The 24,052-nt window shown below is 51.9% G+C and overlaps 2 long non-coding RNA genes across 2 annotated transcripts; both read left to right on the top strand.

The window, feature by feature from the left end:
* The first annotated feature begins 408 nt into the window (after positions 1–408).
* LOC134378383 (uncharacterized) lies at positions 409–5,667 on the top strand. Its single transcript, XR_010023634.1, has 3 exons — positions 409–492; positions 3,244–3,563; positions 4,368–5,667. It is a non-coding gene; the product is annotated as an uncharacterized LOC134378383 (long non-coding RNA).
* Positions 5,668–13,225: 7,558 nt separating this feature from the next.
* On the top strand, positions 13,226–18,008 carry LOC134377652 (uncharacterized). The gene is made up of 2 exons (XR_010023555.1): positions 13,226–13,346; positions 17,756–18,008. It is a non-coding gene; the product is annotated as an uncharacterized LOC134377652 (long non-coding RNA).
* The last annotated feature ends 6,044 nt before the right edge of the window (positions 18,009–24,052 follow it).

The raw sequence follows: 24,052 nt of genomic DNA, 5'->3' as shown, positions 1-24,052 counted from the left end.
GATGTATGGGGATTTTCCGCCATCAACAACCAATTCTCCAGCTGACACCACCTAACTGTCCTACAATTTATGTGAATTCTGACACTAATTGAAGTTGGTGCAGACCCCACAGATAAAGGGCTCAGTCCCACAAGACTGCCCCCAACTTCAGATGCCAATTGCAAGTACCAGGTTGTGACTTATACTCCTGACCAGCTGGCTATCAACTGGGAGTTTCCACGACCCCCTCCTCAGATTCAGTTAATTTGCTAGAGAGGCTCACAGAACTTAGGGAAACACTTTAATTGTATTTGACAATTTATTATAAAGAATACAATGATACAACTCAAGAACAACCAGAGGGAAGAGATACATAGGGCAAGGTATGTGGAAAGGGGTACAGAGCTTCCATGCCCTCTACAGATGCACCACCATCGAGGTACCTCCATGTGTTCAGCAATCTGGAAGCTCTTTGGACCCAGTCCTTTTGGGGTTTTATGAAGTCTTCATCATGTAAGTATGATTGATTACATCATTCACCATTGGTGACCAACTTAACCTTCAGCCCCTCTCCACTCCCCAGAGGTGGGGGGTGGGATGGGGCCGAAAGTTCCAACCCTCTCATCACTTGCTTGGCTCCCCTGGTAACCGGTCCACATCCTGAGGCTATCTAGGAGCCCCAGACACCAATCGTCTCATTAGCATACGAAAAGACACTTGTCAAAAGGACACTTAAGATATTTCAAGGGTTTTAGGAGCTGTGTGCCAGGAAACTGGGATGAAGACCACATACACGTTTCTTAATATAAATCAAAATGTCACAGGGCTGAAAGAAAATAATGGACAGCCTATAATTCAACATTCAGAAAAAAATAATTCAAGAGTGAAGGTGAAATAAATATATTTTCAGACAAAAAGTGAAAGAATTAGTTACCATCAGACACACATTAATAGGATCATTTTTAGGCAGAAGAAAATAATCCTAAAATAAAGGTCAGAGATGCAGGAAGGAATAAAGAACAATGAAAATGGTAAACATGTGGATAAATATCAAATAATATTGGCTATATATAATAATGATGATGATAGTGTTTGGGGAGAGTGAATGTTCTATGATCCTGGTATGCATTTTGGGGGAAGAGAGTAAAACAATCAATTAATATTAGAATTTGTTAAGAATGTATGCTGTGATCTCTGGGTAGCTACTAAAAAAATTATAAAAGAGTGAGTAACTTATTAATTAATAGAGGGAGATAATTGAACAAAATAATTCCAGCAGAAGGCAAAGAAAGGAGAGAAAAAAGAACATAGGTAAGTAGCACATATAGAAAGAACTTAGTAAGATGATGATGGGTTTAAATGTAAAAGTAATTTTATTGCATGTAAAATGACTAAATTTTCCCATTCAAAGGCAAATATTTTCAGATTTCCAGACTTATTTTGGATAAGAACCAAAACCCACCTATACATTGTTTACATAGATGTACCTGAAGTACAGAGATAAAGAAAGAGAGAGGATAGGAAAATATATAACATGCAGTGCTAACAAAAGCAAAAAGTTAGTGTTGCTATATTAAAATAAGACTAAATAGATTTTAAAGCCATAAGTGTTACTAGGTATAAAGAAAAACACTTTATAATGATATTAAGTTCAATTCACCATGAAGATATACTAATTCTATATTTTTATGCACCTAATAACTTGGCCTCAAAATATGTAAAGCAAAAATTGGCAGAACCACATCGTTGTACTTCACATTCCTTCTCTGACTTCCTGGGATAACAGGACCTAGCCATTTCAGCTGTCAGGACCCTCTCTCAGAAATACCCTATCTGGTTCACTTATGGAGTCATATTTAGACAAAGCTATTTTGGCTAACTCACTCCACTTGTATGTAAAGTATGTGTGTTGCAGACACTATCAGTTCCTTGCCCCATCTTCTACCACTCCCTATGTCCTTACACAGCTACCTGCTGGCTTCTAATTGCAACTACCTGAGACTCTATACCTGAAGGCTTTTTCTGGCTGCAGAGCCTGCTTCTGCATGTGGAACATGCCAGAACTGCCAGGAGCAATCCTCAAAAAATGACTGATGTGAGTTAGTGCATAAATACCTCCAACTTCCTTGCTTTTCGAGGAATAACTCAGAGGTGTGTGTTCTATACTATCTCCCAGAGATCTCCAGCAAATTGATCTCCAGCAGACCACAGTGGTAACTGCCTTGAAAGAACACCCTTTATTGGCTTCCTTCCCTTTCCTGCCTGATTTGCCCATTTCCACTTGAGATCACCTTCTAAATAAACTACATTCAAATCCTTATCTTAGGGTCTGCTTCCAGGAGAACTCAAACTGAGACATTATCCCTTTGTTTTAATGATAAGGACATCACCAATCCCTGCGATGTCACTTGGCTCTGAGGTGGTCTCCATTCCATCACCCCATCCCCTTGACCGCATCCTCATACATGATCTCATGTGTATATTTCACCTGGACTGTTTCTGACAGTGGTTTCCTGCCCCCATAATCTCCCCCCACCCCTGCTTCTCCACAGGCAGCCCTAGGAACCTTCCAATTAAGCACAGAGTTCGTCACTGTGCACCTTGTACTCTGATATCTTTGTGACTTCCCATTACCTGTGGCTGAAAATCCCCAAACTCCACTTAACATCCAAGTCCTTTATGGTCTAGCTTCATTTCACCTTTCAGTCATCCTGACCCCTCACCCTTCACGGCTCTTCTTTCAAAAGCCTGCGCTCATTTCTCAGACACCTTTGCTCCTGGGTACCAGTCCTCACACCTCACCATTGCCTGTTATGCCCTCCCCTGCTTCCAGGAATCACAAGTCCACAGTTATCCTTCAAGGCTCAGTGGAAATGACACCTCTACAAAGTCTTCCCAATGTCTCACACTGGTCTTTCTCTCCCATACTACCCCAAACTTGGTGACTGCTAGTGGATTTTAAGAACAGATGCCATCGAAATCCTCAAGAACCAGAACTTCTGGGTCCCCGTTATTAAAATGCCTATCTGACAAATTGGCTGCATTCCTTACCCTCCCTGGCTCTTAGTTTCTATGACTTCACCATAAGTACTTTGGGCTAGAATCAGTGTTTCCCTAAGGAGGATAGGGGTGTAATTCTTCATTGTGCGTACTGCCTTGTATGTCGTGGGACATTAGCATCTCTGGCCTGTGGCACCCAATATCAGATCATCCCTAATCACTGTCACAATTAAAAGGACTCCAGATTATTTTCAAACACTCTAGGGACCATCTCCACAAGACCAGATGATTCCTCAGAATCTTCCAGCTCGGATACTCTTAGACTCCTCTGGTTGGTGTGCAGGGACCACTGGTGTCCCAGAAACATGCAGAGTCCTGGGCAGCGGGTCAATGATGGAGAAAAAGCTGAAACCAAACTGGAGACAATGCCCAAGCTGTGTCCTGGCACCTGAGGACAGAACTAGCATCCAACTTCCCTGCCTTCAGAGGGGCACAAAATCCCAGGTGGCTGTGGCAGGCCTTCCCATCTGAGGAGCTCCAGTCTGCCCTGATGGAGAGAATCCAGACAGTAGGTGATGCTCCAGGTGAGGAGTGGGCTACCCATAGCAGGACTCTACAGGAGGAGTCCAGCTGGGGCTTGGCTGGGGCCATGGGCTATTAGTGGGGCTGGAATAGCAAGCAGTAAGTCAGCTCCTATGCAGGCCATATAGGAGGTTGGGGGGGTAGGTAGGGGACAGGTGTGACTTGGGGAGCAGGAGAGGGCTCAAGACTGATCACCAGGCATGCCAGCTGTGGTTATGGGTGGCAGAATGGTTGTGACAGCACTCCTGCTGGGCAGGCTGCAAACACACCTGGTTGTCTAGACTGGATGGTGGAGGTGGGGTTGGGGCAGAGAAAAGTTGCCTTGTAAATGAGAGTGATGAAAGATGACAAGGAGCGGATGAAACAACTGCACAGCAGCCTCCCCTCAGAGGTGGTTTGTGGCTGGGGCCTTGGGGAAACCAGAGTGTTGCCCAATGTTAAGGGCTCAGGGTGAGTTTTCAGGAGGTTCTGGGAATTGCTCCATTGATTGATTCACTGAGTCATCCATTCAACAAGCATCTCGGGGGTTGGAAGGAGACCACCCCAGTCTATTACACGTTCTGGGACTGTAACTCATCTGCTGTCAGAGTTTTGGGGACTGATAAAAGAAGAACTTGAAAGGGGAGGAATTTTTCATTGTTTATCCAACTGGATCCTGGTGGTGGGAGGTGCTCTGAATTGAGACAACTGGCCTCAAGCAGACGGTGGGGGAGGGGGCAGAGGGAGAGGGAGGAGGAGAGCTGGAAAGGAACCTGCTGTGATGCACACAGCCACTCGGCGAGCCTATGATTTCCCCCATTTTGCAGATGAACAAACAGTTCTTGACTTTGGAAGGCCATTTCTTCAGGCTCATCTAGCTGGAATATCCCCGAGAACCTACAACTGCCTTTGCTGTGATGTCTGCAATCTTTGGATCTCAGATATGGCTGCCAGAATGGGAGATAGCCTCTGTGTCTGCTGTGGTCCTCTGACAGCAACATCTGTCGCCACGGTAGCATCACATCGGTTTTCCAGAAGTCTGGTTACGTGGCCAGTCTCCTGGAATCTGCTCACCTGTAGGCAAACTGATAAAACCAAATTTTTGAATTTTCCACACCAAGGACCAAGTCTTGGTGTCTCCACCAAGCACCTAAGGCCGTTAGCTAATGTGTTTTGAATGTGCATTATGTGCCTGGCCCTTTTCTCAGCAACTCAGATATATTAACTCATTCAGTGAGGACTCTAACGTGAGTGGGAGGTAACAGTGTTAGCCTCATTTTACAGATGGTGAAACAGATGCCCAGAGAGGCTAACTTGCCTACAGTGTCATAGCTGGTAACTGGTGAATGAGGATTCAAATCCATGCGTGCTGGCTCCAGAGGCTCCAGAAGTCTGGTGAGGGACTGCCTGAAGCAGAAGTGCCCCTGGAGTTGAGGACAGCTGGATTTGGGTTCCTGGAGCCTGCACTGCCAATTAGCTGTGTGGCTCAAAACACATCACTTACTCTCTGAATCTCCATTTTCTCCCATGTTGAATGAAAGGGATGAACTGGATGATCCCTAGCTCAGTTGCAGCTCTGACATTTCAAGAGTTTTCATCAGGCTAAAATAAGCAGCAAGAGCCACACTGTGGTTGGGAAAGGGCAGCCTGGGACGTGCGTGCATGGAAGTCGGGAGGCTCTCTATGGTGAGGGGGTGTGGACAGCTAATTGCGAGTGCATGAGCTCAGCAGGGGGCCACTTTCTCCTTTCAGTGCCCACAGCTGGCTGTGAGTCACTGACGGTCACCAGCCACAGTGGGGCTGCTGGAAGCAGGGCAGGAGCTGAGGATGATCAGAAGACAAGCCATCCCCCCTACCCCAATGCCAGCCATAGGGGCCTCAAGGGGCCTGCATGCTCTTCCCTGTCCCTGTGTATGTGCTATTGCACCTCACTAGGAAGGCACTCATCTCCATCTCGCTGAGCAGAACACCCTTTTCTATGGGAGCTCTGCCAGCCCCGGCACCCTGTGCTGCTTGCCTCATACTCACTGAGCACCTACACTGTGCCAGCGGTGGGAGATCAGGGCAGGTAAGACGTGCTCCCTGCTCTCAGGACATTCACAGGCAGGGAGTCCGGGCCTGCTGGGCATGGGCTGGCCATATACTTTGGGCTTCTGAAACTGCCAGTAGGGGCTCAACGCCAAGGGCACCTGCACACGGCCAGAGCTGGAGCTGTTGAGGCACCTACCCCAGGTTTCTGCAGGACGGCAGGTGCCAACCTCACCCTCAGCCCTGAGGAGGGGGCTGCCTGCCAGAGGGGCATCACCTTCAGGACAGACTCATGCCAAGAGGTCATCCCTGGGAAAGTGGCCCAAAGGGGGCTCTGGAATGTGAACTCCTTGGGGAGGCTGGAAATGTGCAGGGAGGAGAATCAGGACTGAGCTTTTCCCAAGATGCCTCTCCTTGCCCTGCTGTGACCATCATCTATCACATGTCTGGTGTTGCTGGGGTGATTCAAAGGGTGCTTTCCTGTGCTCATGCATGTGCTGCCTGAACCTCTAACTGAGCTCTTTGAGGACAAAGCCCATGGCTCCTTGTTTACGTGGGGTCTGAGATAGTTCTGGTCTCAAACTCAGTTCTGAGACAAAGGTCAGATGCCCAGCCTTCTGCCCAGCAGGTGAAATTCTCTGTAGTAGTCATCAGTCATTTTTCATTCATTCATCCACTCATCATTCATTTGTTCCTTAATTCAAGTAATAGTACCTCTGAGAAGTGCTTCTCTTGGTTCTGCTTAAACTGATCACTGAGAAGCTCACAGTCTTCTGGGGCCACTCGATCCACATTGTGGCCATCTGACTTTTAAAACTTCTTACTGTTGGTATACCTGCACTCCCATGTTTATTGCAGCTCTATTTACAATAGCCAAAATATGGAACTAACCTAAGTGGCCATTGATGGACGTGTGGATAAGGAAATTGTGGTATATATACACAATGGAATACTACTCAGCCATAAAAACAATGAAATTCTGCCATTTGCAGCAGCATGGATGAGTCTGTAGAAAATTACATTAAGTGAAATAAGTCAGACAAGGAAAGAGAAATACCACATGTTCTCACTCATAACTGGGTGCTGAGAGAGAAAGAGAGAGAGAGAGAGAGAGAGAGAGAGAGAGAGAGAGAGAGAGAGAGAAGAAAGAAAGAAAGAAAGAAAGAAAGAAAGAAAGAAAGAAAGAAAGAAAGAAAGAAAGAAAGAAAGAAAGAAAGAAAGAAAGAAAGAAAGAAAGAAAGAAAGAAAGAAAGAGACCACAGCAATACATTGAACATTCAGAAGGAGAGAACAAACCTAAGGATACTAGAGATGGGAGGGACAGAGGGAGGGGGTTTGGGGAGTGATAGGTCAGGTAAAGGGCATAAATAAAAATCACGATTTGTAATAATGAATATGCTAATAATAAAAAATAAAAATTAAACAACAACAAAAACTTCTTACTGTTGATGATTTCAAATCTGACTCTCTAAGTTCACCTCCTGCTGGTGTTCCTTTTGCTCTGGAGAGCCGGATTTACCCTCCTTTATACGAGTCTTTGGAGCGCTCAAGGCGTGCTCAGCTCTTCCTTCCTTCTTTCCCTCCTTCCTCCTTTCCCTCTATAGACATTTATTGAGCTTCTATTATGTGCCAGGCACCAGGAAAACAATTGTAAGCAAAAGCACACACAGCCCCTGACCCCACAGAGCTTAAAGCCTAGTTAGGGAGATACCACAGATCAAACAATTGTGCAGACAACTTTGAAGCTGTCTCTGATCAGTGCTGCCCGAGGACCAGGGCAAGGGATCAGGCAGAGCATATGAAAACAGACATAATCCACAAAGCAACATTTCAGTTTGGGGGCTAAACATCCCTGTGCAGTTCCTCATATGATAGGGTTTCTGGACCCCTCACCAGCCTGTCTTCCTCTTTGCCATTGTCCCCATGAGAGGGAGATACCCCGGTCTGGACCCACTGTTCCAGGAGGGCCTGGCCAGCTCAGAGCCCAGGGGGCGTCCCCTCTCTGGCTGGACGCTGTCCTCCCAATTAGTGCAGTCCAAGTCTGCAGGCTCGTTGCTCGCCGAGGGACAAGCTCCTCCCAGGAATGTTCACACAAACTCTTCTTACATATGGCCTCCTCCAGACTGTGTCTGAGCTGGTGCGTGTCCACCCTTGAGTTTGAGTTGCGCTGGCCCTGTGAATGCTCATCTACCTGGTATGGCCTGGTCACTCCAGCCAGGCAGGGTCTGTTCTCATCTGGATTCTGCTGCTGGCTGCAAAGCCCGGGCTGCATTCCTGTGAATGTGACCAGCAAGGTGCTGGTTCATCCCATCTGCATATTGGATAAGGTGCCAGCAGGTGATGTTTCAGGGTGTATGGGGAGGTGGAGGACCCAAGCAGCTTGAGCACCCAGGAGGGGACTATAGGGCAGTATCTGCCCTGGGGCTCCAGAAAGAGGGGCCTAGGGCCTGCGGCCTGAGTTATGCAGGGGTCACACTGTGCTGTGGCTTCTGACCCCAGTCCTGTGCCTCCCCCCAGCCCCTCATCGATACAGACTGAGGGGTGGGGCCAGCCACGTGTGTGTTTGTGCATCTGTGTAGTGTGCACACGTCTGTGTCCACGTGAATCTGTGAGAGTTGCCTGCCTAGGCACCTACATTTTTGCCATTAGTAACCCTGTTGCTCAGGGGTGGCCAGATCACCAGAACCCTGGCCAAGGCCCCATACACCTGCCCCACCTAACAGCCACTCCAGGGGCCTCATCCGCCCTCCTGCCTCCCTGAAGGGTCCTCCCTCACCCCCCAACCTCTCAGGGACCTGGCCAGGCAGCTGGGCAGGATCCCCTCCCAAGTCCTTTACTTCTGCCCACTAGTCTCCCTGCTGCAGGTGCCACCCCTCCAGCCCTGCTCCTCCTGCAGGAAGCCTTTTAGAAGGACACCTGACCCTGCTACCTCTTTGCTTATAACCCTTTTGTAGCACTGTCTCCCTTGAAGGAAGTCCAGACTCTTCGCTGTGGCCTACACTGCCCCTTGTGCCCAGCCCCAGTGGGCCCCCAGCCTCAGCTACCCCTGCAGTCTAGACTGGGCCATTCTGAATGAGTCACAGCTCCTGCTGGGCACTCTGTTCTCCAGGCTCCAGGCCTTTGCACAGGCTGTCCCACCTGCCTGCCACCCTGGCCCCTCTACCGTACTTCACCTGTCACCTCTCCTCTCCTTTCTGACTCAGCTTAGACATTGACTTCTCTAGGAAGCCCTCCCTGACCCTCCCCTGTGCTCTCACAGCCTATAGACTCTGAGAGGGTAGGGCCCATGTGGGCTTTATTATGGTGTTTTCAGAGGCTGATACTTAATAAATCTCTCTAAATGAGTGGAACAATAACCTCTATGGACTGTACATTTCTTATCTGTAAAATGAAGATAATACTATTTGACACACATGGTTCTGAAGACAGCCGCGGAAGATGATGTACACGAATTTCCTATCACTGTGCAAGACATATAACAGATGCTCAGGAAATGTAGTTCTGATTTCCCTGACCTTTAACGTTCATGGCTACATGTTCTTTGCTGTTTAAAAATACTGTACAGTTTTGGAGTCCTTTTGACCCCAAAGCATGACTGGCTTATTGCTCAGGTTTACACTGAAATGTCACTTCCCCACAAAGACATTTTTTGACCACCGCATCTAAAATGGTCCCCACTCACTCCATCACTCTCCACTCTAATACTTGCCTTATCTTGACCCAAACTTTATTCTTTTTCACTTGATGTCTGTCTTCCCTCCCTAGAATGTGAGCGCCTTGAAGGCAGAGACCTTGGCTGACTCATCCATTGCTGCAGCCTCAGGGTCCGGAGCTGAGCCTGGCACATAGCACCCATCTGGAGTTTCCAGGGCCAAGGCTGTAAAGTCTCTAGGGGCTCCCTGGGAACAAACGCATGCACGCAACAGAGAGAGAGAGAGAGAGGGTGTGTGTGGTGTGTGTGTTTGGGACAGAGGACAGTGAGGCATCTCTCCCCCTCCCTCATCATACATCCCAGCGATGTGGAGACGGGGGGAGACTCTGGTAGCTCCCTAGCCGTGCTCCCTGAGGGAAATCAGGAGTAACAATCTCTCCAGAGCCCTGCAGATGCAGGTCATTGGGGGTGTAGGGGAGGGGGCAGCACCTCCTTTGCCTGGTGACCCCAGGCATCTGGGGCTGAACACAGGCCTTTCTTAGCACCCCTGACTTATAGCCCATCTGCCAGCAAGGAGGGGCTGGGGTGCTTCCCCCACCTCAGGCCCAGGCCTACCTCTTATCAGTGCCATTTTTCTTCCCTGTGCCCCACCTACTTCTCCCCTACCCCTGCCTTTCTGTCACCAGTGCCTGATGGCTGTCCTCCCACTGCAATCGCTGTTGGCACCAAATTCTCACACTTCCAGACCAAGTGGCATGTGCACTTCCCTGCCTCTCCCCTACCTATGCTGCTCCGCTCAGGCTTCCAGGGGTCAGCCCCCACCCCTCAGCCACTGTGGGACCTTGCCAGCCTGCCACACCCCACCCCTGCCACTCTGGCCCTTGTCCTAGGCATGTGAGACAGATTCCAGAGAAAAACTCCCCGAGGCTCCCACCCAATCCATTGAGGAGGGACACTCTTAGTCTCCACTTGTCCCCCCTCCTCTCCCCACTGCAAGCCTACTTGACTTCTGGCATGAGGGGTGGGGAGGGCACAGGGCTGCAGCTTTGGGCCCAGTGATGAAAGGACGCCCCCCACCAGCTCACCCCCCTCCACCACCTGGGCAGTCCACAATCACTGCCTCATCCTCAGAGTTGTCAGCACCCCTGGTTCTAGAGCTCCCAGCCCTGCAGGGCCCCAGAGTGCTTGAGGAGGAAAGGACTTCAGGGCTCAGAGGTTTGTGAAGTGGGTTCTGCAGTGCCCTGGAACTGATCCGTGTGCACGTGTGTGTGCGCATGTGCATGACATGGACTAAACACTGGGGCTCTGGGCCTCCACCCCTATTTTGACCATAGAATCCCTAACTTTTTCTCCATTACCACAGCAGACAGAGGTGCCACATAAGTTACTATTTAAATAAGAGGATTCATTATTTTAAAAAAGAAAGGTTTGAAAACCACAAAAGTGAAAAAAAAAACCCTCATTTTATGTATGAGAAACTGAGGCCCAGAGGAACAAATGGCGTCTCAAGGTCACAGTGGCATCAGCGGCAGAGCTGGTCCTGTACCAGGCTGCCTGGCTCATAGGCTGATGTTTTTGCCAAGACCAGGCTGAAATGTCCCTCTTAGGAGGTAGCAGGTGGGGGTGGAGTGCTGGGAAGGCACCGTCCAGAGAACTGGGCTAAGGTCACAGCCTCCTTGATCCCGAGGTCCCCTAAGACATTCCCGGGAGGATAGCTGCATTGGAAAGTTTGCTCAATTCTCAACTAGAGGCTGGAGGTTTAGGAGGGGGAAGGGGAAAGGTAAGGGAAGAAGAGTAGGGTGGGGAGGGGGACGGAGGATAGAGATTCATCCTTTGGGTTACTCACACCCTCACTGGCAGCAGCCCCCACCCCAAGCACCTGATTTCAAAGTCTCCCCTCCACTGGGGGGATGAGGCAGAGGGAGCTTGTGTCCAGGCATGGAGGGGGCTGGGGCAGGAAGGCTGTGAATGAGGGGGTCCAAATTTCTGTCCAAGGGTCCTGTGGATGCCTCCCTGGCTGTCACCAGCAGAAATGGCACAGTAAGGAGCTCTGTGGCACTCACTGCATCTCCTCTGGTGCCCAGCCGGGCCCCCAGGAAATGCTATCAAATGAATGGGTCCATCCCTTCCCAGCCCCTCCACAATCACCAACTTCCTCCCTCCCCCACCCTGTCCTTCAGAGACTACAAGGACTGAGTTATTCTTAGTAGGTTTCATTCATCAAAGCATGACAAACTGTGTCCTGGGAGGAATGCCTGGGCACCATGGGAAGCCGAGAGGTGGGGGGCAAATGTCCCAACTGAGGGGAGAAGCCATTGCCCTCAGGGAGCCCTGGTCTGAGGGGAGACACAGCCCCGTCCTCAGGGAGCCCCAGTCTGTGGGGAGACACAGCCCCGTCCTCAGGGAGCCCCAGTCTGAGGGAGACACAGCCCCGTCCTCAGGGAGCCCCAGTCTGAGGGGGACACAGCCCCGTCCTCAGGGAGCCCCAGTCTGAGGGGAGACACAGCCCCGTCCTCAGGGAGCCCCAGTCTGAGGGGGACACAGCCCCATCCTCAGGGAGCCCCAGTCTGTGGGGAGACACAGCCCCGTCCTCAGGGAGCCCCAGTCTGTGGGGAGACACAGCCCCGTCCTCAGGGAGCCCCAGTCTGAGGGGGACACAGCCCCATCCTCAAGGAGCCTCAGTCTGAGGGGGAGACACAGCCCCGTCCTCAGGGAGCTCCATGTGATGGAGGACACCACTTCCACATTGCCCCCTTCCTCAGACCTCGGTGAGATCCCAGTCTGAAGGGAGATCCAATTTCCTGCCCTCAAGAAACCTCTAGTCTCATGGCAGAAAAACAGCAGCCATCCCTACTGGAGAGGGCACAGGTTGCAGCTCGAGATGAAAAAAGGGTACCTGAGGGGCATCCAGAAGCATGTGCAGTCACCACTGCCACCAAATTTGGGGAGCCTAAACATAATAGAGTAGAGGGACTCCCAGGGACACTTAACCTAGGCCTACTTACCAAGAAACCTGCAGACCACAAGGAGGTGACAATTGTGTAGACTGAGCCTAGCCTTGAGGAAAAGGGTGCAGGCACAGGCCGAGCAGGCTGGTGTCAGTCAGGGGTCTCTCTTCATTAACACGGAGGGCAAGCAGAGAGCTGCATTGTCTGTAGGCTCTCACATTCAGTACAAAAACCAAGTACTCATTGCAAGCAGGCAAAACCTCACTGAAGATGAAACTTGGCCCAAGGCTGTGAGCTTGCAACCCTCTGGACATCAGGAAAAAAGCCGATGGCCAAGTTGTCCCCTTTACGCCTGGCCTCCAGGCCTGGCTTCTGTCTTCAGGCCTCTTCCCACCCTTCCTGGGACAGGAGGCCCGAGTGGCCTCACACCTCAGCAGCTCCCTTGTGACCAACAGGCTACAGCTGGTCAGGTCTGTGATGGGGGATATCACCTTCACTGGCAGGAAAGTGAGTCCCTGCCAGGGGAAGGAGCCTGTGGTGTTTTCGTAAAGCCACTGTTACATGAGCTGCTCTGGAAGTTCTGGCTAGGTAGCCTTCCCTGAGAGCCTTTGCTTTTCCATGCCTCAAGTGCAAAATGGGGACACTGTTGCCCTGCGTGCCCCACCCGCCCCTCCCCCAATAGTTAACTTTCCAATAGGCCTCAGTGTTCCTGTCAACGAAATAGGTCCTGCCCCCTCCCCACTCAGCCAGTCTCTTCCAGCAGAGACCTTTGAGGACAGTAAGCTTAGGGAAGGGGAGGGGCCGGCTCCGCAACTTCAGGTCCTGGTCCCATCTGAACAAAGCCCCCTCCTCTCCCAGGTGGGGCTTCATAGCTCTCTCTTGGGACTGAGGGGCAGTCCCGGAGGGAGGCAGGAAGCAGCATTCAGTGCAGCCGGCGCTCCGGGGGATGGGGACAGGGACGGTGGCGGGGCGGGATCCGGACGGGGGAGGGGCAGCCTAATGACGGTGCTTGGCCCAGCGCCGCTGAGCGCCGCGGATGACGGCGGCGATGGGTAGTTAGAGCGCATTAGCTGTGCCGCTGCAATCCTGTCATTTCTCGGCGCGCTCCGGTGTGTCGTAGGAGGTGAAGCGATGCCGGCTCGGCTGTGCTTCTGTGAGTCAGACTCTCGGAAGCCCGGGTGAGGACGCAGGGGGCGGCAGAGGCCGCGGTGAAGGGCCTCCCGCCGCGGGAGGCGCCGACACCTTTCCCTAGTGAGGAGTCCCCTGTCTTGGGGCTTCTCGCCACGCGCGTCCCTTAGGCGGACGGGGACCGGCGGGGGTGGGGGGTGCGGCCTGCGCCTCCTCCCGCCTCCAGGGGGCGCCCCGTCGGCCCCGCGCCCCCGACATCGAGTCCAGTGTCCTGCCCTTTGTGCGCAGGTTGACTGAAAACGAGTGAGGCAGATGCAATGGGCGAGGCACACAGCTCCCGAGTCCCAAATGTCCCAGAGAATCAGAGAGGGACAACAGAGCTAGGAAAGCGATAGAAAAAAAGACCGCAGAAGGGAGTGAGGGGGTGGAGTTCTAGCCGCGCTCGTTTAGCCGATCCCTGAAATCAATTCCGGGGGAGCGAGAGGCCGGGAGGGGAGTTTATTTATTAGCCAGATTAGCCAGCATTAATGGGGGAGCGGTGGTGGCCGCCGCCGGCGGGGACATAGCTGGCATAGCTGGCATAGCGGCGGGGCCTCCCGCGGCGCGGGGCTCTGGAGGCTTCAAAAGGGCTTAAAGAGGCCCATGGTGGCACTGCCACGGCCCCGCGGGGGAGGGCGTGGGCGCGGGCGGCGGGGGAGAAGGTGGCCATTGTGCGCGCGCCGAGGGATTAGGGATCTGGCCTGGAAGGAATTTTAAACTGCTGCAAGCCGGAGCCCCAGGACTCTCCTCCTGCCCCACTCCTGCGCTCCCGGGCACGAGAGATGCTTACCCGCCTCCCCATGTCGGGGGTGGAGGAGGTGCCCTCCCTCGCTCAAACTGGAGGCACCCAGAGTTGCTAGATTTGGCAAACAAAAATAGAGGATGCCCAGTTAAACGGCACATTTTTTTTTTTTTTTTAGTATGAGTATGTCCCAAATATGGTGTGGGACATACTTACACTAAAACCTTATTAGTTGTTTATCTGATATTCAATTTAACCGGACGTCTTGTGTTTTTTCTTGGAAGCTTCACAGGCATGGAAATGTCTAATTCATGTCTCAAAGCAGGTTGGGGCTCCTGAAAATCCAAAGTGTTTCCTCCATTTGAAAAATCCCCAAAGGCAGGGGTTGTGTCTTTCCCTTCAGACTGGGAGTTTCCTGAAGCCAGATGCTGAGTTTCACCCTTCAGAATGGAGCTTTGAGGGCAGTACACGTCTCTTCCATCAGATTGGGAGCTCCCTGAGGACAAGGGCTGAATTTCACCCATCAGATTGGAAATCTGAGATCAGTGTCTGTCTCCGTCACACTGGGCGTTCCCCAAGGCAGGGTCTGTGCGCTTCCCAGAGGGCAAGTCTGTGTCTGTCACCCTCCACACACCCCGCTCCCAGATCCCCATCCCCACCCCGCACCCCTCGCTGGTGGTGGCCCCTCCCCCAACTAGTATTGCTTCTTGCCCACAGGGGGCGCTAGGGGCCCAGAGGACTGACCTACAGATGGATGGGTCCTGTTTCTTGGGACTCAGGGATGCGATCCTTTGAGGTTAATGTGCCTGGGAATTTGGAGGGGTGGGGTGCCCATCCTGTGAGGCTCCTGACCTGGTCCTGGCCCTTTCCGAGGCAGTAGAGACCCAGGTCCGCCTGGACCAGGGGCTGTGGCCAGCATGTGGGAGAAGATCAGGATGCTTGGGTAACTACTGTCTCTTCCAGGAAGGGACAGTGTGGCCTTGGTGCAGAACCATCCTGCCGACTTCCTGTCTCCTCACAACCCTTGCAGCCAAGCCCCCCTCACCAAACCCCACTGCTTAGGCTTTGCACGTGCTGTTCTTTGCAGCACCCTCTGTTCCTCTCCTTGAGGACGGCTAAAGACATTGCTTCTTCTGGTTGCTCTGCCTTTAGCAGGGTGGGCTTCTTGTGCCAGGGGGCCTTCTGGTGAAAAGAACCTTCCATCTACTCCTTCCTTCCCCACCAACTTTGGCCACAGGGGCCAAAGTGGGAGCTAAGGTAGAGGAGGGGGGAGATGGGAAGGTGGGGGCAGTGTAGGAGGGAGTGGAGCATTGAGGAACACTCTGCTGCCACCTTCCCCACCCCACCCCTGCCCCCTCAAGCCCCTTCCCAAATCTCCTCATCCCCTCAGGGCCTCTGAACTCTTTTCCCTTGAAGCTGAGGGAAGCCCAGGGACAGCCTTTTCCCACGGTCACAGCCTCAACAAACTCTTACCCCCTTCTCCTTTGGCTATGGCCACCTCAGCCTCCCCCTCTGCAGAGTACAGGCCCACCCCATCGCCAAAGGGCCCCCTCCTCGGGCCCTGACGCCCGCTTCCACCAGTGGCATCATCACCCCACTCCTCAGGCCACCAGTCATCAGGTCGGCAATTAGCTACTTCCTCCCAGCCACATGAGGCCACCGAACGTCACAGCCCCTCCCCCAGCCAGCCACTGGCTGGAGTGCTGGGGGGCGCCCCCCAACCTTTGTAGTCAGTGCCAAGCCCTGGCTCGACACCCCTCCCCACAACCTTCTGAGTGCTGGGTAATGAGCCTCGCATCTAGAAGCCGCGCTGCTGCCTCCTCCCCCGTGTCACCCCATCCCATTGGGTGAGGACACTCCCGCTGCCTGGGTGGGGTGATGCCGGCTCAAGGGCACCGTAGCTCAGGCGGGGCTTGAGACTCAGGTGTCTCTGTCCCCAGTCACAGGCGTTTTTCACCAGACCCTTACCTGGGGCTCAGGAGTCTGTGAGCTGAGAATGGTGGCAGTTATCTAAGAAGGGGGGAGAGGTGGGGAGTCACTCTGCAGACACCCAAACATGTAGAAGGTAGACTCTTCATGAGCACCACAGGGCTGACACACCTGTGCCTAAGCACACACACAGATACAACCTGTGTGATGTATGTCCCACTGCAGCCATACCTGCATGTGTCCCGGGTGGGTAAGTAAACCCACCTGGAGGTGCACCTTTATGCCAAGACACTCCCTCCTCCAGACGTGTGCACACAAACCCACACACATACTCAAAAGAACAATAAGCTTGCTCCACACCAAAAACAAAACAAGGACCCCACAGTGGGACCTAGGAGGGTGGGAGGGGAGGAGAAACCATCACAACATCACTCACCCCATGGGCCAGGGGGTCTTCCTGGGGAAGGGTTGGGAGGAAGACTGCACTTCAAGGGTGTGTGGGGAGTGGGCAGGTGGGCTGAGGTGGGAGCAGCTATGGTCTGAATCTGGGGTGAGGGTGGACATGTGGATTTCCAGAAAGAATAAAAAATTCCTGCAAATGTAAATAAATGTGTGTCATCTTAGGCCGATCACTTAACTCCTTGGGGACTCAGTGATTGCATCTGTAAAATGTGGATAATGAGAACACCATTTAAACTTGGCTGTGATGTTTTAATAAGAAAATCCAACACAGAACAAATCCTGAGCTAACATTACTGTTGCAGAGACCATCTCGATATCCTGTCACTTCATGGTGGGTTTGCCTAAGAGAGCTGCTCTAGGAGATAAAGAGCCCTCGTCCTGAGCCTTATCTGATTGACCATGTGCTCAGCCCTGTGTTTCTTTGATTCCTGGGGTCTAGCCCCAGCCAAGGTGCAGGACGAGGACACAGGTTGAGAGGCATGGCAGGATGTGGGAGGTGTGATTGAGTGCTACTTGTATTGTTCTGGGGTGGGGCCAGGGAGGGGCCAGCTACCTGCCCTGCCCCTACCTGGCTGGCACAATGGGTAGCTGAGTGCTGGCTTTCAGGCCTGGGAGGGGATGAGTCAGCCAGCACCTCTCTGTCCAGTAAATGGGGTGCACAGGATGTGAGCTTGGGTGGAGGGGCCTTCTAGGAACGTTCCTGGAAGGGGCCTAGGGACAGGCACTGCTGTGGGAGCTACCACCTGGGCCTACAAGACTGCACCTTAGCTGAACAAACATGCTTGTCCTTGTTTCTCAGCCTTGGCCTCTGCCAGATAGTCCCCCAGATTCCTGAGGCAAGGCCCTCCTGCTCACCTGGCTGGCCCCAAGCATCTTTTCAACCTGCTGCCACCATCCTGCCTTGCCACCCTTCTCAGCCTACCCAGGAGGGGCCCCGAGCCATGGACATGGGAGCACACATACACATATGTCCACAGCCATGAAAGCACAACCAGTAACACCAACACAGACTTGTTCTTATGCACATAACACTCTCAGTACTCCCTCACACTTAGACACAATTATACACACCCATGCAGACACTCATACACACCACAATCTCACACACTCAAACATGCAGTGATAATTGCAGTTGTTGGTTGAATTGTGTAGTCCCAAAAGATAACCCCTGGTACTTGGGAATGTGACTTTAGTTGGAAATAAATTTTTTGTAGATGTAATCAAGGTAAGATGAGATCTTACTGGATTAGAGTAGATCCTAAGTCCAATGACTGTTGTCCTTATAAGGAGACAGAGATCTGGAGACAGAGACATGGAGACACACAGAGGGGAGATTACGATGTGACGATGGAGGCAGAGATTGGAGCGATGCAGCTACAAGCCAGGGAACACCGAGGATTGCTGGCAGCCACCAGGAGCTGGGAGGGAGGCATGGCACAGACCCCCCTCAGAGCCTCTGGAAGGAACCAACCTTGCCAACACCTTGATTTCACACTTCTGGCCCCCAGAACTGTGAGAAAATACATTTCTGTTGTTTTAAGCTACTGAGTCTGTGGTAATTTGTTATGGCAGCCCTAGGAAACAAATACAATCTCTCCCTCACACAGACATGCACACACACACACACACAGGGCTGGCTCCAGGCTCAGTAATGAGGTTGGCGGCATTCCCCTTGGGGGCTGTTGTGTCACTGTTCTCCTTTCCTTGTGACTGGTCCAGTGGATCCAAAATAGCTCATGACCCAGAGTAGGAGCTCAGTAATTTTTAATCCCTCTTTCCTTCCTAGAGTTCTGAACCAGGTGTCCCCACCTCAAAATCTGCTCACAAGAATATGTTGCCAGAACTTCCAATCAAGATGGTGGAATAGATGGTCCCCAGCATCACTCTCTCCCAGTCAACCAATTTACAACTATTAAAAAGCAATGAATGCCAAGCTGGGGCTGCTAGAGCTTAGGGGAAGAGGAGGAGAGACGTATAGAGTTCATGAAGGCAGGGGAAGCCACGATGAGAGAAAGAAAGGACCACTCTGACCATTTCAAGCCCCAACCACTTCAAGCCTGGCCCTGGTGAGCACATGGAGCAAGAGCTGGCAAAAGTTGCAGCTGTGCCCTTTGTATGAAGTTGCTTGGAGACTGCAGGGGAGAAGAGGGCCTTGGTGGCCCCAAGGGCAGCTATACCTCTAATGGTGTTCCTGTGGACCCACATAAGAGTGAGGGGCCACAGACAACTGAAAAAAGGAGTCACTCAGAGGCCAGTGAGTCACTGCAAGGGACAGGCTCATGGCCTGCCTCATGGGAAGTGTATGGAGTGCAGGGAGTTGGGGAGACGGGCCCACTGGTGGAACATTGGGGCATAGCATGGTCAGCTGATTTGCCCTCCAGTCGGCACAGGCCTACTCAGTGTAGACTGATCAGGAATATAGAACTGCAAGGGGTACATTTTACTGAAAAGACACGGGCCCAGACCAGAGTTTCTACACAACTCAGGTGTACTGGACCTCACAAGACCTGGAAATGCTTACAAGGTGAACAATTAAAACCTGAGCTGCACAAAAAGCCTTCCCCAGAGAATCAGCAGCAAAGCAGCAACTTAGCTCAACCACAGGGCTCAAGTGCTGGTTCCCACAGGAAGTTCCCCCATTTTAGAAGTAAGCAAAGGACAACAAATTAGTTCCAGTGCAGACTTGAAGTGGTGGGGGTAGCAAATAATCCAACACAGAAGTGAAAGAAAAAACGAAATACCCACAGACCAGAAACAAAGTTCTGATACTAGCCAGTAAGGGCCTAACACCACCAGAGAACACCTGTAAAACCTAGAAGGACCAGAAGCCCCCCAGGCTGGGGTGAGGGGAGCCATGCCCCACAGACCAGCAACTATCACCAGGCCATTGCTGGAAGCCTCCTGGGCTCCCAGTCCTGGGCGATGGGGACCAAGGGCCTCAGCCACCCCCCCCCCGAAGTCCACATCCAGCCCAGCCACGACCGAGCCGCTGTCAGAAGCCCCCTGGGCTCCCCTGCCAGAGTGAAGCGGGGGCCACAGGTCTTGACCACATCTCCCTCTCTCCTTCCTCCTCCCACCCTCTCCCCTTTCCCGTTCTCCTCTCCCCCTCCCCCCAACTGCTCCACAACAGCATCTTAGAATGTAAAAAAAAACCAAACAAATATATTAAAAAAAAAAAAAGAATAGGTTGCCATGTTTATGCTCACCAGAAAACATGTACAAGAGTGCTGTGGCTGCTTTAATCATATTAATTAACAACTGGAAACAACTCAAATGTCCATCAGCAGCAGAATAGATAAACACATTGTGGCATATCCACTCAATGGGGTACTACTCAGCAACGAGAAAGGAAAAACTAGTGTTACATGAGCACATGGATGAACCTCACAGATATAATGTTGAACAATGAGGCAGACGCTGTGATTCCATTTACATGAGGTTCAAGAACAGGCAAAGCAGATCTATGGTGATAAAAGTGAGTACAGCCGTTACCCCTGGGGGATGCAATTGCCTAGGGGGAGCTCAAGGGAGCCTCCTGGGGTGCTGGAAATACTCTGTGCTTTCTCTGGGTGGTGGTTATGTGGGCGTATACATATGTAAAAATTCACTAAGCTCTGCTCCTTAAGACTTGCGTGATTTGATGCAAATCTGACATCTTGATAGAAAGTAAATTTTAAAAACTGGGTTCTCAGGACGTCAATGACTAGAAGCCACTGGACAGTGTTTTCTGGGGACATTTGCAGCTTGAGTCTGGACTCCCTAGGGTAGGGAAAGACTTGGTTCCTGGGACAGACACTTGTGGCATCGTTCTGTGACGTGGAGGGAATTCCATTTTTCAGTTACGATTGGTCTGGATACACACGCACACTTACACCTCTTGGCAGCGTCCTCTGCTCACTCACAGTTGTGGATTTGTGTGGGTATGTCCCCCTGGCCCTAGGAAACCAGGCCTGAGGCTGTTGAGGGTTTCTCAGATCGACAGACAGGAGGGGCAGGTAGCAGGTAGTAGTGAGAGGGACTTTGCTTCCTCCCCTTCTTTCTATTGCCCTGGAGTAAAGTGGCCTGGGGTGGGTGGCTGCAGGGCCTGCCTTGTCCCTGTGCTGCACTGGTGTCCTCAAGCCTGGAACCTCTCCTATACTGACTTTCCATGATATCTGTTGACTGGGAATGTCCAGCCTGGGGCTACCTAGGGAGACCAGGGGTGTTGGGGCAGCCAGACCCTCCAGAGATGAGTCTTAGTGGTGGAAATGGGAGGTGCACAGGAACCCACTGCAATTTACTTCCCCAGTTAAACACCAAATGTGATGACTTCCCCCCCGCCCCCATGCACAAAGCCCAAGTGGAAAAGAATATCGATCTTTGGTTAACTGCTGTCAGAGAGGCATGCGCTAAGCTTCTTTGAGATATGTGACAGTGTTGCCATTTCACAGACAAAAACACTGTGGGTCAGACACGTTGAGTAAAACACCCAAGGTCACACAGGAAACTCGACAGAGGGGAAAGGGCGTTATGGTTCCATCAGACTGGGGCTGCCGGAGGGCAGGACTCTGTGTCTCCTCTCAGATTGGGCTCTCCAAGGGCAGGGCTGTGTCTTCCCTTCTCAGACTGGGCTCCATGAGGTCAGGGCTGTGTCTCCGCCCTCAGACTGGGGTTCTTAAAGGCAGGGCTGCATCTCTGTTCGGTGTCAGCTGTTGGATTTCTCTGTAGCAGTGGCTTAGAGGAGAAGCTGGCCTTGAATCTGCCTTTCATAGCATCTGCACTGGTCTCTTGGAGTGGCAGGGAGGGGCTGCTGACCTGGCCACCTCAGTGGTCACAGCTGTGACCATGGTTCTGGGGATGATGTTGGGGGGAGGGTGTGGACCAAAGAAAGCTGTCTCTTTGGTGGCTGTGAGGGATCAGGGAGGGGGAAACCCCCACCCCTTCCCTTCCTTCCAGGCTGGACCCATTGGGGTTCAGGACCACCCAGCTGAGCCCTGCAGAGCTACACTGAGTGCAAGCTGGCTGGACCCTGCCCCTTCTGAGCAGCATAAGCTGGGGGAGGGGCTCATTTGAAGATATGTAGAGGGGCAGAGTGAGAGGTGGCCCCCACCTCACCAGCAGGAGCCAGGTTATATGATGGGTGACGTCGCAGGTGTAATAGGAGACAACCTTCCTTGGCCAGCCTGGTGACTATATTAGGTTCTGTGCCCCGGCATCCCCCTCCCCCAAGGGATTCTACACTGCAGATAAGGAGTCATCCCTCCTTCCCAGCCCCACTGTCTGGGGAAAGGGGCAGGGGCCTAATGAGGTCAAAGCCAGTGGGTAGGGAGCAGGCAGTACATTGAGGTGTTGGGTGCTAATGAGCTGCAGATGGAAGTGCCTGGGAGGGCCTTAGCACCCGTCACACTCAGCCGTCCCCTCACAGCCACCCACACACCACCCAGCTGCTCACAGGGCACATGAAGAACACACTCACCAGCAACTGAGACATAGGCTTACACTCTTCCAGGCCAACCCATATGTACCCATGCCCCCCACCCCCAGCAGCTCCTAGGAGTCCATTATCACCCTATAGCCTTGTTCCAGAACTCATGTCTGCACACCCATGCACTTACATGCACACCACCCACCCCTGTTTGTTGTTCCTCCTAAGACACCAGAGTCTATGGCTGCAGCAGAGGGAGCTCTGGGGCTTCGGGGGCGGGGAATATAGTCTCAGGGCTGCAGGGCATTTGCATCCCCCTTTCTAGATCTAAAGCCTCAGTCCTGGTTCCTTTCTCCAACAGGACTCTCCACTCCTGGAGAGAGGGACCAGGAGCCCCAGGAAGCCCTGCCTTCTCCCCAGGGTGAGGACAGGGGTCAGGGGCAGTGTTTATTAATAAACTCGTTCCTAACTGGAAAGGCCTATTCAGAAGCCTCAACCTCAAGCCAATCAGAGCAGAACTTTCCAGGAATGTCACCCAAAGCAAACCTTGCTCTGACTCCAGGATTATTTCCCACCCCTGACTTCATCCCCTTGGTGTGTGTGGCTCCTGCCAGGTTCCACTGGCTCTGCCCGGCAGGCCTGCTGTCACCTGGCAGCTGACAGCTACCTTGGCTGCAGCCCAGAGAAGGTCACATAGTGCACAAGTGGTGGGGCCGGGATTAGAAACTCTTCCTCTGCCATCCTGTCCTGCTCCTCCCCACTCCCCCAACCACAGCTGAGCCTGCTGTGTTGGGAGTGTAGAATGGCCTCTGCCTTTCTACCCACCCACAACATCATGATGCTGCCCTGGCACCTCACCCGAGTGGGGAAGAAGCTGAGAACCCCTGGCTCTGCAGGCAGAGAGCTTGGGCCAATTGGGTTTCTGCCACTTATTGGCCTTGTGACCTTGGACAAGCAAGATTTGACTTGTTTGTGGCTCAATGTCAAAATGAGGATAAACATGCCCACCCGAAGATAGCTGCGAGGATTAAGAACGTGCAATGGCGGGTATGAGCTGTAAAGGGCTGCTACAGGACAGTGAGGTGACAGTGTCTACATTCTCGCCTCTATCACTAATTCCATCACCACCACCACTGTCACTGACACCTCCACCATCACACCACCGCCACTGCCTCCCCCATCACTGACATCACTACCATCACCATCAGCACGATCGCACTGCTCCCTGCTCCATTGATACTACCATCACAATCACCATGCTGCAACCGTTCAGTCATCCCAAGAACACATTCAATACTTACCATGTTCAAGGTCATGTGAGTGACCCTTTGGAGATTAGTCCTGCCAAGACCCCACACCATTGGGACTGTTCTATATCTCTCTCACTTCCTTTGAGCCCTGCCACACATGCCACCTCCACCAGGAACCCTTGCTACTACTCCACCCTGCACTACTCCAGTTACTCCTGGATGCTGCGGCTCAGCTCCACCTTTCCCCTCACTGGTTGCTTGTGTGTGTGTGTGTGTGTGTGTGTGTGTGTGTGTGTGTGTGTGTGTGTATGTGAGCTCACACTCACACCCTTGCTGTTTAAACTAATCTGTAAAGTCAGCCTCCACCCAGATCTCCTACACATAGCATAGTGGCTCTGAATTTCAATCCTGGATCTGACACTAGCTGTGTGACCTTGGACAAGTCAGCGTACCTCTTTGTGCCTTAGTATTCCCAACTGTAAATTGGATTTCCATGAAGGATTGGTCCCAGAACCCCCGTAGATACCAAATCCACAGATGCTCGAGTCTCATATAGAATGGCATAGTATTTGCATATAACCTATGCACATACTCCCATATACTTTCAATCATTTCCAGATTACTTATAATATCTAATACAATGTAAATGCTGTGTAAATAGTTGTTGTACCATATTGTTTATTGTTGCATTGTTATTTTTTATTGTGATTTTTTTTTTCCAAATATTTTTGTTCCTTGGTTGGTTGAATCCATGGGTGTGGAACCCGTGGATATGGAGGGCCGACGGTAACACCATGTCTCATAGAGTTGTAGTGAGGATTCCCTGAGATTTTCTGTATATAGCACTTAGAACAGAAGCAGGCACACAGCAAGTGCTCATCAAATAGTAGCTGTTATTATTGTCGTTATTATTATTAGTCCTTCCTCCCG

This window comes from Cynocephalus volans, chromosome 5, assembly GCF_027409185.1.
Source record: "Cynocephalus volans isolate mCynVol1 chromosome 5, mCynVol1.pri, whole genome shotgun sequence".
NCBI classification, from domain to species: domain Eukaryota; kingdom Metazoa; phylum Chordata; class Mammalia; order Dermoptera; family Cynocephalidae; genus Cynocephalus; species Cynocephalus volans.
This window is presented reverse-complemented; position numbering and strand designations above follow the sequence as displayed.